Genomic DNA, 14,859 nt, shown 5'->3' with positions numbered 1-14,859 from the left:
ACTCTCAAAATCTAATCTTTTCATTTCTGAAAATTCTTTAGTTGTCTAACACATGAGATTTAAACTGTAACATGGGTCTTTGAGTTATCCTGATTGATCAGCAAGCATATTCATAGCCTTATGTTTGATAAAATTATTGAAATATCTGGAGGAAAAACTCTTCCCACAAAGCATGTTTACACAAAGATTAGGCCATTCTCAACTTAAATCCTTTTCCAGAGAGGTCATTGTGGACCAGATTCCCTAATTTTAAATTAGATCTCCATATTTTTCCCTCTCTTCTTCCCTTTTACTTAGCTTCATCAATATTATATAATTTTTAAATTTAATACTTTTATTATTAAGTATTATTTAATAGTTTTCTTCCTTTTGTAGACTGAGAATCCATGAAGGGAAGTGTGGGGTTGACTCTGTTCATTTTTTTTTTTTAACTTCTCTGCCTCCTCATTACCATATGAGCTCCCAAGAGACAGGAGCCATCAGACTTCTCAGCATCTCCAGCTCCCAAAGGCACTAATAAAGCAAAGAGGGACAGATGACTCAGGACTCTGTGGGTTTGTGTATGAGAATGAGGTAAGAGAACTACAAGCTTCAAGGACAAGTGGAATATGGAGTTGAAATAATCCTCAGAAACACCTGACAGTACTCACAGCGCAATGTACCCCTCCCTCATCTTGCACAGCCTTTCTACCCATGGTCCCCACTAGGCTTCCTGACAGTGATGACCTTTCTTTTATAATAATGCTACAATAGTGAAGAGGGTTCCAAATGGTAGTTGTTATTTCTTTACCAAGCAGGTGCCAAATACTTGACACTATTCATTTAGTAACTTATTTGTGAATGAGCTCCAAGAAAGTCAGAATTGTGGATTAGCCTCATTTGCAAATCTGGGAGAAGAAACTTCCTTAATTTAAAAGTAAAAATCTTAAATCAGGGTCAGCACCAAAGCATCAGAAGCATTCATTTGCCCCAAACCTATATATTATATCATTTTTAAATGTATATAATCTGGGATGGAACCAATTGTGTTCCAATTACCAAGCAAGGCAGAAATGTGAAAGATGGGATGGCAAGATACCAACCATTTAGAAGCAACCTAGACATTCTGTAAGACTCATTTGTCTAAGTGCAACAAGAACACAGACCTCTGTTGAATTGTAATGTCTGTCACACACATGGATGACGGCACCGACGCCTCTCCCAAATCTTGCACTGCTGCAGGGCAGGTGAGCGCTCCTCAGTCACACCCCCAGAGAGGAAAAGCCCAACCCAACAGTGCAAAAGAGAGACTATAGCAACAAGACAGCCCTTTCTCCTTTTCAGATTCCGGGGCCACCACTCTGCCCACAGGAACTGGCATGAAGGAGCTAATGAGAGAGTGAGGCCAAGAACATCAGCAAGAAAACGTGAAAACAGGAGCACTTGCTCCCTCTACAACAGCTCAGCACTTCAGCTCAGCAGACTCAGCAAAAAGATGTCCCCAAACTCTTTTTCAAACTGTGTCCAACTTCCTGTTCTTTTGATGATACATACAGGGTGGGTTTTTTTTTTGTTTGTTTGTTTGTTTTGTTTGTTTGGTTTTTTTTTAGACATTTACCTCATAGGAACAAGCTTGGGTTGCAAATGTATGAGTTTATGGTCAGTTGAAAAACTGTGCATCTCCCACTAGACTCTGAGCTGGAGCTCCATGAAACCAGACCTGTTGCAACTTCACATCAAGTACCCTCCTTCCTGCCTAGCAAGTCGAGGACCCCCAGCAAATACTGCATATGTGACTGAATGAATGAATGAGGTCACGGGTTTTATAAAAGCCTTATTGAGCAGCTTTGATCATCTCACTATCCCAAGGAATGGCATTTGTACAAGGTTCTTGTTGCTTTTTGTTTAATTCACTTTGTGATTAACAGGGTTTGGGAGATGAGGAGGGCAGAATGAATAACAAGTGTATGCCATACAAGTGCCATTTTCAGAAAAAATAAAAACATTTTTCTAATAAAAAAATACAGTCCTCAAGTGTTAGTTCCTAGTGTTACTCACCATTATTTTTAATGGGAGAACAGTTGAACAAATAAAAAATAGACTCCCCCCACCACCACCAGCAATGACCAAACCTCACAAGTATATAAGCCAATAGGATACAAGTTCCTTTATGTGATGCAGCTACTTTGGCAGGTAGAGACCACTGAGAAGAAGGGAAGAGAAAGAGCTGACAAGAACCAGGAGCAAACGTGGGAGCATTTGTCTTTTTGGTTGAAGCTTCAAACCCCATCTCAACTCCCTGGATTTTGCTTTTAAATAAACTGCTGAAGTTCCAGTCAAGTCATAGTCTAAGAGGAGTTACAGACAGTTGTCATGAGCTATTGTCATTCAAAGAGAAGGAGGATACCTGGGCTGTGAGAGTGCCTTACCTCATGACCAACTGGAAAGATAAATGTGTCTACAAGCTCAAGGTAGCAGAGCTCTGTCTTTTTAAAGACCCTGGTTGTTAGGGCTTAATTCTATTGGCCTCTGGAAAGGATAGATTAGAAGGAACTAGAAGGGACAAAACCTTGCTGCTAACTCTTCTAGCTAACACAGGGGAATATAAGCAATACTAAGAGCAGAGAAGAACCCAGAATAAGCCACAAAGCTTGTGAAAAATGCGGATTGTTCCAGTAAGTTGTCTCTCCTCCCAGTCCCAAGCATAGAGTATGCACTTCAATGCTAGAGATGTTATACTGAAGCCATGCTTGGGCAGTGTCCATGGAAGCCCTACCTCTGGGCCTCCCAGATACCAGAATATCACCTTAAGGGCCCCTCTCCAAGTTCAGCTTCATATTTTCTACACTGTAATTGCATCTTTCCTTCTTTATCTAACCTATCTCCTTAGACCTGAGTGCTAATGAGTACCAAGTTTGTATTCATCAAATGAATGAGTGTTCACAACCTCAATCTGGCAGTGAGGGCCCACTACATAATTTTCTGGATCCACTGCAAAATGAAAATGGGACTTCTTGTTTAAAAGACCAAGAAAAAGGGCACAAGTTAAAATCTAGAGATATAAAGCTCTCTCTTCCTTCCATGTCTTCAGTCTCACCTTGTCATTCATTGTGTATTTTAATTTGCTGTTCAGTGTCTTCTAAGTAAAGAAAAATAAACAGTGAAATTATTAGCATGACTTTAACTATTTAAATCATGCAATGACAGTTAAATGCAAATATAAGAGCAGTTAGCTCATCGGAGGAATCACTGAAATCACCCAATTCTTCTTTCATAACTCATACAAGTATTCCAGTCTTACTACACTAATAAAAACACTGCCCCAAACTAGCTCAATGTTTTATTTCACTTCTTGTTGCAATTCCATTTCCCCTCAGCTCACTGGTGATGAAGGATGTGTAAGGAAACTGAAAATTTAAAAAAAAAAAAGATGGGCTGGGGATATAGCTCTGTTGGTAGAATGCTTACCTCATATGCACAAGGCCCCAGGTTCAATCCCCAGCACCACAAAAAAAAAAAAAAAAGAATTACCCTCTCTTCTTCAATCTTTCCATGTCACCATTTTCACCATAAGCGATTGACTAATACAGGACAGTAAATGAGGAAAAGACATGGTGGGATTCCTTCCTCTTTCATGTTTCTTTGAACACCATAGCTTGTCTGAGAATCATGGTGAGAACCCTGCGTGCATTCACTCACACTCTTCAGCACACAGTGTGTGAGCACCTGAACCACCCGAAACTGCCACCAAAGTCTAAGTCAACTGAACTGTCTCACATAGCACATAGAAATACCTTCATGCTATTAACTTATAAGATTTGTCTGTGTGGTGAGAGGTAGAGAGGAAAAAAGACAATGAGAGAAACACAGAAGTGAAACAGGTGATTTTTTTTTTTAGCCAGTGTGTATCCACCCTATTTCTAGTCCCAAGAGTTCTGAACCGATTAAAGATGAACAAAGCTCCTGACCCATGTGGCTTTGTGTGGCTCTGCAGGGTTCCTTTCCCTTACCACCAAGATAATTCAATACACAGATATTTATTGAGTTTTACCATATGCTTGCTGGTACAATGCCAAGATCAGCCGAGGAGACAGGATAGAAACTGAAATCTGGCTGTGAATCAGGCTTTTCCCCTGGGAACCAGGATATTTAGCGAAATCAAATAAAAGGCTTCTGAAAAGTATAAGAGAAATTCTGTGCAGGAGACCATATTGCCATTGTTGATGGGCACAGTTACTCATGCCCTTGCCCTGAAGTTGGCTTTGGCCATGCCTCTTTCAAGATCAACTACAATAAGACATGGGGTATATTAAGAGGGCTTTGGCTTTCTGTGTCTCGGACACGTCAATGCTAGAGAAGTCACACCAAGAGGAGCTGGAAGAATTGCCACGGTTTACCTCAGGGGCAGGTGTTCAGGCTCCTGCTGAGATGAACAGGCCCCTAACAGCCTCATTGAAAAAATAGAAAAGAAAAAGAAAAAAATACATTTTCATATTAATTGTGAACATATTCTACTACCTGTTTCTGTGTTCTAGGAGTGAAGAAGAAATGGTCTATTCACATTCAGTGCAGAAATATTTTCAGAAGCTACTTGGCACTAAGCTTGGTGTTGCAACAAAAATAACAAATAAGAAAGAAATTAGTTTTTTTCTGAAGAGTACTCAAGGCAGAGGGAACATTTAGATAAAGGGCAAATACAATACAACATGACAAGTATATACAGTTAAGTTTGGGTGCTATGAGACATCTTAGGGGCCACCACCAAACACAGTGCTCAGACATTTAGTATGGTATCTCTACTATTAAAAAGATTATTTGTGTATCACTAAATTCATATATTGAAATCCTAACTCTGAATGTGATCGATGGAATTAGAAGGTAGAGTTTGGGGTGTGATTAGATTATGAGAGCAGGCCCTGCCGCAGTCTGGCTGGGCACAAATCACCGAGCCGCCACAAAGCACTTGTCAAAAAGGAAGCTTTATTGCCCGAACTCCACCAGCACTCCACGCACACCCCCTAGAGAGGCCCTAGAGAATGGGATTAGTGTCATTATAAAGAGACCCCAGGAGCTTTCTGACCTCTCCATCCTGTAAAGATGCAGCAAAAAGATGACCATCTATGAATCAGAAAGTGAGACCTCACCAGACACAGTATGCCAGTGCTTTGAGCTAGGACTTTTTTGCCACCATAACTGTCAGAGATTGAGTTGTTTAAAAAGCTACCCAATCTACGTTAGTTGTTATAGCATCCCAGACTGACCAAGACAAGCTCCTAGCATGGTGTGGGTCCTTAAGAAATATTTAGCAAGTGTGTGAATGAATGAAGAAAGGAGGACAAGACTACTTAGAGGTGTTAATTGATAAATTCAGTCATAAAATGTTTATTGGGAGTTATCAAGATTATTCCATGCAGAAGGAACAAGAGCAAAATCCCAAGTGCAAAAAGAAACAAGACATGTCCAGAAAAGAGAGAGAGAGAGAGAGAGAGAGAAGCATGGCCAGCCTGTGGGTTCAGAAAAAGAGAGGTGAAAGATGTGCCCCAAGAAGCGAGCAGGAGTGAGGCAGAGTAGAGGTGCATACATCTCACCAGAGGGACTGGCCCTTACATAAAGGGAAATGTACAGCCCTTGAAAGGTTGGAAGGAGGAAGGAGAAGTGATCTGATTGAGCAGGAAGCTCATTCTGGCTTCAGAGTTGAGTATGGAATACAGAAAGCTAGTATGCAGATGCTGGTTGAACCTTGCTGTACTCCGGATTCTTATCAGAAATAATGGCCTCCTATGGAAGCTGTGGTGAGAATGGAAAGAAGGGAAAATGTTTTGAGGGACACTTAAAGAGAAGAGATATAAGGATTTCTGGCTGCTGGGGTATTAGGATGTGAAGCAAATAGGAGTCAGATTCAGGTCTGGGCAACTAATCAATAATAGCAACATTTGCTGATATAAGAATCTACCACATCATCATCACAAACAGAAGGATCATTCTTGAGGAAACAAGAGAAGGAAAATTCAGTTAGGAACATGGTAGCAAGATTGCTAAGGGAAATCCACACTGAGATATCCAATGAGTCAATTGATTACATAAGTTGTGATCTGTGAAATTTTGTGCTAGAAAATTATAAAGATGCTGTAGTTTCATATATGTTAATGCTAGAAAATTAGAAGAAACTCACCTGCAGATATTGTAAAGTGAAGATGGAGTAACACCACAAATGCAGTGGAATGGATGAAAATCTGAGAGAACATGAAGAAATATAAAAAGGAAACAGACGTCTACTCATGTCCCAGAAGCCAAGGAAGAAACTGGAGGAAGAGAGCAATAAGGTGAAATACATGGTGAGGACTAATAAAATAAGAATATGTTGATGTTCAGTGAATTTGGGAGCAAGACCAATGGCTCCCTGGAGAGAGGCTGCTCAGTCACTACCTGGGATGGCATCTGATCCATCCATGTGTTGCCTTCCATGCTGGGCGAAGTTGCTGGAACCCACCTACTATGGCAAGATAAACGTGAGCTCTGCTTCCAACATCCAGACTCCTGGACAGGACCTACCACCACCTGTGAAATCATTTGTAGGGTCTACAGGCACACTGGGCATCTAGAAAAAGGAGTGGTTTGCCTGAAGATAGTGGAAGCATTCTGAAGTTTATTAAGTGAATATCTGTATTGTCTTTTCAGTAGATAGCAGACAGGAAAACAAAATTTGCCTTAGACATCTGAGTTTATAAGCTTCTTGTGATGTGGCAGCTGTAACTGGCAAATCTAGTTTACAGATACGAGAGTTGACTGCTTTTCACTGTTGGCACTTGAGTGGCAGTGATGGAATATTTACTGAGTGGCAGCTCTTAGCAGATATTTGAGTCATAAATATTCATGATTGGACTGTTGTAACTTAAGAGATGTTAACGATACTGGATTGTAGGAATAAGGGAGAAAAAACTAACTGGGGTACCTATGTCATGTCCAATGCTCACAAAATTTGTGAATTTTTCAGAATTTCTTCCAATTTCTGGGCTCATTTTTTCTGTTCCCCTTACAATTTCCCTTCCGATTATATGTTTCACACATGACAATCAAGGGGTCTAGGGGTCTTTACAGTGAATCTTTTAGATACCAAGGGCCTATGTAGTCAGGGCCTGCTATGCAATTTCTCTTACACACACAATTTCTCTCACATACCTAAGTTTTTCTTGACTTCCTACCTCTCTGCCTTATACATTCTCTGTTTATTTCTCTTTCTTCCACCATTCATTCTCTCTCTCCCTCCTTTCCTCTTCCCCTCCTCTCTCCCTCCTTCCATACAACCATCCTTTATCTGTTCTTCCTCCCTTTCTTTCCCATTCTACATGTCTACACATTAACTTTTTTCACCACTCTCTCTCTCTCCCTCCCTCCCCCCGCTTTCTCCCCCCACTTCCCAATTCTCTCTCCCCACTTTCCCATCAGGATGAGTTAAGTACGCAGGAAGAAACAGAAAATAGAAGTTATATAAGTTATAATTTAATAAATTTTAAGTAAGACTAAAACACACAGAAAACATTTTTTAAAACTACAACTAGGAGACAATAAAAAGGAGGAATAGAGTGTCCCAAAGAAATGTGGGAAGATGAGCTATTTACTCTGAGAAACTGCAGTTGACATTGAGCCAGAGAAAAGTATCATTAAACATTAATCGCAAAGTATGTCATATAATGAGTTAGGTCAGTAGTCCCTGAATGAAAATATTCCATGATCACAGTTTCAGAAATTCAATGAAGAATATCAAATATACCAGGACGAATAAGATGTGGGAATAATCCAGAGAAAATAGAGAAGATTAGAAAAAATAAAACCAACTTGAAGGTAGTATGAGGAGGTGCAGGTTTAGCTGGAGTTGCTTGGACAGAATAGAAAGAGGGAAGAATGACCCAACAAATAAAAGATGTTGAGACACCCCAAATGAAGGTTAAGGAAGAAAAAAACATCTCCCAAGACAGAAAATGTGCTTTCCTAGTATACCTTTGTGGTCACCAGTGTCCACACTTGCAAATGCTATTGCTGACTACCATCTGTTTTTTATTTTAACTCATCCTTGAGTTTCAAGTTTCTGACTCTCTACAAAATGGCTCTCATTTCTTCCTAATATGAATTATTACTGCTGACTCCCTATTTGAGTCAGCACAACACAGCTTCCTAGATTTTGGACAAGGATAAATGCCCAATTACATGCTTTTCTCCTTCTTATCTAATCCCTGGATGGACTGCACTTCTGAGAAATTCCATTATAACTCAATGTTTCTATATTGGAATAGATTTTCCAACAGGTGCGAATACTGTCAAGTTAAATACTGACTCTGAGAGTCACACTGCCTGTGAAACTTCTATGTACACATCAGCTAGTAGTAAAGAAAAAAATAAAGTTGGGAGGAACAACTGACTTGTATACAAGGTAGATTTCAATTACATCTCTCAGCACTCATCTTGATAATTTATTTTCTCCCCAACCCATCTTTTAAATGTTAGATTTAACTAGATGGTTTCCAAGTTCTCACAATGTTTCCATGCCTTCATGGTAGGTAGTATATTTTCCAACTGCTGGACTCTAAACTTGGTCTTGTGACTTGCCTTGGCCAACACAATGGTAGCAGATGTGACATAAATAGGAATTTAAAGTGGGTTTGCATCATTTAACTTGTCCTGGTTGTGCTTCTACCTCCTTTCTCCATTGGGAAGTATATGCTCGGGTGGCTTCTGGACCATGGAGCCAATCTAGACCCTAATCTACAACTTGAAGTTCAGCCTAATTTAGCCCAATTCACAGATGCTGGGGCTAGAAATAAGGAGTTTATTGTTGGAAGGCAGTTATATTTTGAGATGGGTTTTTATATAATGTCATTTCAACCATAGTTGACTAACACATTGTAAGCGATCAAGTTATGCATTCCTAAACTTTTAAAGCTGAGACCCACTAGTGGAGTGCAGTGACACAAATATTACAAGTAGTATAGTCCTGATTTCCTCTCTTGACCCTCTGTTTAAGAACTAGGATATGTTGTGCAGTAGAGCATTAGGGGGAGCCTTCATCTTCTCTCACCAGGGCTAAGGGTCCACCCTTGCTGGGCAATTTCAGTGACCAGTTCCCAGGGAGATCCTGAGATGGCCTGGGTTGTCACACAGTCAAGAGTCAACTTTAACAGACACATCCATCCAACAAAAATCTCTGTTCATGAAATGGGGCATCTGCTTATACTTAATTTCTAATTTTTGACATGAAATATAGTGCAGATTGTCAGAAGAGCCATGACCTGATTCAATTCCTGTGCAAGGAAGAGAGCGCAGTTCCAGATTGCTCCATTTATCCATCTACCGTTATCCAAAACACTTGGACTCTCCTGGAATTACTTTGTTCTTCTTACTTGTCCAACAAATACCTTCATTTTCTTTCTTGTGTATCCAATAAGAACTTTTAAATTCCCTTTGAACTCCTTGTGCAGTTATTCCACACAAGTTTCTATGGTTAATGGAAGATAATCAGACTACACCAGATCACTCATTAGCTGTATGACTTTGGACAAGATAATTAAATGCTGCAAGTCTTAGTTTACTATGTATAAAATGGAAATGATAATAGTTTTTGCCTGCTAGGGTTGTCTTGAGAATTAAATGAGATGATTCATCAGAACTCCTTGGCACAGTCCCAGTCACATAATAAGAGCTTAATAAATGAAAGTTATTATGATGTTGATATCTTTCTGGGTAGAATGTTCACATTTTTCTCTCAAACCACTGTCTATATACATTCATCTGCCTTATGACATTCTAGAGAGTCTTCTAGAGTGGGTTGCTTCAGATCTGAGTAACTCTAATGATACATTTTAGCATTCACAAACAACCTGGAATTCTAATTATAGTAGACATCAACAAGGAAATTTCTAGAGGATGAGCAATTGCGATAATTTTGAACTTCATTACAGAGAGACTAATGGGTATAATGATGAAAAGGGTTGGATACGAGGAGACAGAGTCCCAAGTTTAAATCCTTGCTGTTTTGAGTACTAGTAATAACAGTGTGATCTTTAAAAAAAATTAATGAATCTTTGGGTTTTCCCATCTTTAAACAGGGTCGTCATGACCATTTAATAATAGAAGATATATAAACTCCTTGGTATATTGCAACTTCTCAGTAAACAGAACTTAATTTTTTTTTCCTGCACTTTATTAAAGAGCCAAGGGAAAATGAAGATTGGGTAGCCAAATTTGTTTCTCTTTCTCTGTTATGTGCATATCTGTTCTTAAAACATGATGAATTCCTCCAAATCTCATCAAAGGAAAAAAATCGAGCATAAAAAAATAATCAACTTGAGTTGGGAGCACTTACTTCAATAGCTGACAGTCACTGTGCCTAATTAAAAAAAAAAAAAAAAAAAACTTCACAATGTCATCAGAAAGGAATCAAATGCTTCCTAATTCCAGGGCTATTATTTCACAAGGAGTGGAGTTCAAGTTGTATTCACAGGAGAACGATGCCTTCATCATTATTCCTGTGCAAAAAGTGCTTGATTTTAAACATTTCACATGGAGGCCATTTATAAGCCTCTCAGGGGAAGACTGCACTGGCATCAAAGAATCTGCTTAGGGGCCTGAGCCTCCCACCTGCCCACTGTGGGCATTCACACCTACAAAAAGTCTAAAATTCAGGGGTTTAAAAACACAAAGGAGGAACAAAGGACCAAAGGATCCAAAACTTCTACTTACAAAAGGTAATGCTTTCCAAAGGGGAAGAAATGGAATTTCTAGAGAATGTAGCTAGGTGTGAGCAAAGGGCTGTTAAAGGGGATTAGGGCTACCTAGTGGGGCAAAGCAGAGAAGTATACATCCCTGTCTAATAGTCTAATAAGACTATATATATCTCCTATTTCTTCTCTTATGTAATACATAGTCAAATTTGATATTAAAAAAATCACAAATTCCCACCTGTACTGCTCAGGGATCTCTGTTCAGTACTATGAAGAAATTTAGAGAAAACTTATACAACCTCCTATCTGCCAAATAGGGCTCCAGAGGTCTCCTTGCAGATTACTTAGGGAAAAAACTCTCACTGCCAGACTCCACAAGCATGAGTCATAAGGAGGCCAATTTTTCTAATCCTCTCCTCTTCTTCTCTTGTCCTCCCACGTCAATAGATCTGGGGAAACAACACAGCATAGAACAGGAAAAAAAAAAAAAGGGAGGCCTATTACACTCCATTGGCCTTAAGTGGTCTCATTTATTAAATAGATCCATTATGTAATTCTCAGATAAAACTACAGTCAAAAACACATTAAATTTTAGGACAGAACTGAGTGTATAAAGAGTCTCTTACTTAATCTCTGAGCTCTTATCTTGGGGCTGACAAAGCCCAGTGGAGTCATTTTGAAAGTAGCCTGAAGACGAGACCCGTGCTGCTGGCACCAGTTCCCCAGGAGGACCAACAGCATGAACGACACTCGGTGCATTTAGTCCAGGTAGATTAGGTTGTACTCCAAATCTCAGTGTCTCCACACAGTAAAGGATTATTTCTCACTTGTTCAGATGCCTACTGCAGGTCTGCATGGTCTCTTTCCATTCACTGACCCGGATGAATGGTCTCTGCCATTTCATAGCTACAAGGTCTGGAACACTTACCTTTCTAAACAGCAGGAAGAAGAGTGTCTCAGATCAGGCTACCTGGAAAACAGATTGAGATAAAGGCTTGTGTGCAGGAAGGTTATTGGGAAGTGAACTCAGAAGGGATATCTGCGAGGGAGAGAGCGGAATGAATTGCACAGAGAATTGTTGAACTGTGATGCGCTAACAACAAATGTCTTGGCCAGACTGACAGGGTGTTCTGGGGTCATGGTAGTTTTTCACAGTTGCTTCACCTTAAGGTAAGAGGCCTATGTCTTTATTATCTTAACTTCAACCAGTCATTTGACAGAACTGACTCCAGACAGAGGGCATGACTTTGGGGTAGTTGTTTTCTTCTACTGAGAACAACTCCTGGAAGCAACTCAGCTGAGACCTTTCAGCAAATAATTCTCCCAGCAGCCAGAGGAATGACAGTCTCCTTAATCGCAGACTGGGTAGCACACACAGCACCCACCACAAAGGGAACAGGGCAGGTGTACATACATTTTACTGCCTTCAGGTGGGAGATACATATGCCTTTTTTTTTTTTTTTTTTTTTGCTTTCATTTCAGTGACCAGGAGGAGTCACATGGTCCCAACTAATTGTAAGGAATCTGGGAATTATGGGGAAACAGATGGAATATTTGGGAAGGATTACTCTTTCTGCCACAAGGGAGATATTCCTCTGGAGCTGTTCATGTTCACGTCTAGTGGTGTTTACCCTGCAGTCAGGTCTTGGTACACGTGAGGTTTTGTACTTTGTACCCAGTGACTTTGTAATAATCTATCTGGTTTCTGCCTCTGATTTTCTGGAAAATATATGAAGCTCCTTTTCTCCCAACTGCAAGATTGGATCTTTCTTCTGAGATCCTCTCTGTGCATCAAGTAAAGGAAGTTATTTTCTTCTCTTTTTATGACCCAGTTCAAAGAAACAAGCAAACAAAAAAATCAATCAATAAATAAAGTAAATATAAAAGGCTCATCCCCTACTGCTGATGAAGCCCTTACCTTATACCATAGTGTCTCCCAGGGTTCCCCTCATCAATTCTCTCAATTAATTCATAGTCCTAAACTTCGCATTATTCTAATAGGTCCTATTACATGGCATTCAGTTCTTTTTAAATTGCCTGCTCTCATACTTTGCAACATCACAATAAACATTCTTGCCTAAGACGCCTGCCAAACTATATCTTGTTGGATATTCCAGATGGTTCTCCCTAAAACCTAGCTGGTTGAATGTCTAGTACTTGAAAACCCTATAGCCCTGGGACTTAGCCCAAGACCACTAAACTGGGATAAAATTAAGCAGATACACTTTCATCCTTAAAATTCTTTGAAAGTACGTTTTCTCTGGTCAGCTATTTTTTTCTTTCTCTTTTAATCACTTGGCTCTTTCTCACTGTCCCTGTATATACACTTTACTTTTCATCATTAGGGAGTCATTGCATACTTCATCTAGACAGTGCCCTGTGCTTTAAGAACCTAGACCAATTATAATTAAGGCAGGGTATGGATCACTGCATACATGGCATTAGTCCTTGGACACTCAGTAGCTATTAACCTACTTTAATAATTGACTGAGGCTATTGATTCCTTAAATATAACTATATGTTTCCATCTAAGTGGAACTGATTACAGTTTATAAGTCTGTTGAAGAACAGCTGACTTCTTAAAACTTGACTCACTTTAATTCAGGGACTCTGGAGATGACTCTTGACAACTGAGTGACCTCTGACCCATGGCTCACTGGGGCTAGGCTACTACTTGAGTCCAACTCAAATATTCTCTGAGTACGGCCAGCAAAATAGTACTTAGAGGTGGCAAAAGAAGAGAAGAAAATGATAAAAGGAGAAGCCATCATTGTAAATCTAGAGTTACTGCCTATTTAATCCCCAGTCACAGAAAGGCATCCAGCCACAGATGTATTTTGTTAATTAGGCAACATTTTTTTTTAAAGTAAAATATTTCACTTAAATATCTGTATTCCAAGTGTGAACTGAAAAGTCAGACCTGACATGCTGGGTCCTCCTTCCTTGCGGCCAGTCATGGGGGCCCTCTTTAGAAGGATGGGCCATTGGTCTCCAGTTCACCAGGGCCCCACTGTCCTCCATTATTATGAACTGAATTATGTTCCCCCAGAATTCATGTTTGACTCCTAACCCCAAGGTGAGTGCATTTGGGGATAGAGCCTTTAGAGTCATAATTAAAGTTCAATGAGACCATTAGGGAGGGCTGTAACCCAATCTAACCGGCATCTTTATATCCTCATAAGGAGAGGAAGAAACAGCAAAAATGCTTGCACACGGAGAAATGCCAAGTGAGGACAGAGTTGGGAAGATGGCCATCTTATAAGCCAAGGAAAGAGGCCTGGGGCAAGGGGGGGGAGGGGGGGGAGGAAGTTTGCTGATACCTTAACCTTGGATTTCCAGCCTCCAGAATCATGAAGAATGCATTTCCATTATTTAAGCCGCCCAGTCTGCAGCATTTGTTAAGCAACCCTGTCTGACTAACACTCCCACTGTGCTCTCAGAGTTAGCACCAGACCTCTACCTCAGGGATTTCCCCTCCCCTGGACCAGTCCACTCTTTACCTGCCTGTGTGCAGGAGGAATCACTTTCACCAAGACGCAAATAGTTCTGTTGGGGGCAAAAGGAAAAGGGAAGTAGTGAGTTTGGAGGAAGATGTTGAAGTAGATATACTTAAACTAGATTAACTATTGAGGCAAAACCAGGCAGATATTTCTCACACAAAATAGGCTACAATGAACAAAATGTTAACAAGTTTTATAAAATTGTACCGGGTACCAGTTGAACAAGAATATATGGTTAAGTTCACCGTAAAACAAAAAGAAAAGGAACTTTTAAGTTCACACCTTTTCTGTGCCACTTTCTGATTCTGTGCCTTTGACCTATATTTCTCAGCTTTAAAATAAATATAGTGGGGCGGCAAGGATGCATATAACGTATAACGATGCCTAGAACATTACCTGGAGCAGGAAAGAGCAAAGTAATTGGAACTAGTTATTCTGGTAGGATGCTTTCTGCTACAGACAAAAGAAATTTTGACTCAAAGCCATCTAAATAGCAAGGAATTAGATTGGCCTGACACCTGGAAATCAAAGTTGGAGTGGGTTGCAGAGTTGACTTTTTCAGTAGCTCCAGCTGGCTCTATTCCTCTGTAGCTCTCTTCGTTCTGTCCCTCACCATGTACCAGCTTTGTCCTCAAGCTGGTGGCCAAATGGTTGATGCAGTGCTA

At 40.1% G+C, this 14,859-nt stretch overlaps 1 long non-coding RNA gene across 1 annotated transcript in view; it reads right to left on the bottom strand.

Annotated features, from left to right (window-relative positions):
* Window positions 1-14,244, bottom strand: part of LOC125616526 — a 49,299-nt gene extending 35,055 nt beyond the window's left edge. Inside the window, exons 1-2 of the long non-coding RNA XR_007347167.1 lie at window positions 14,195-14,244; window positions 11,623-11,664 (exon numbers count right to left, since the gene is read on the bottom strand). This is a non-coding gene — a long non-coding RNA (uncharacterized LOC125616526). The remainder of the gene's footprint in view (window positions 1-11,622; window positions 11,665-14,194) is intronic.
* Window positions 14,245-14,859: the final 615 nt, after the last annotated feature.

The sequence above is a fragment of the Marmota marmota genome, unplaced genomic scaffold (genome assembly GCF_001458135.2).
Source record: "Marmota marmota marmota unplaced genomic scaffold, marMar, whole genome shotgun sequence".
Classification (NCBI taxonomy): Eukaryota; Metazoa; Chordata; class Mammalia; order Rodentia; family Sciuridae; genus Marmota; species Marmota marmota.
This window is presented reverse-complemented; position numbering and strand designations above follow the sequence as displayed.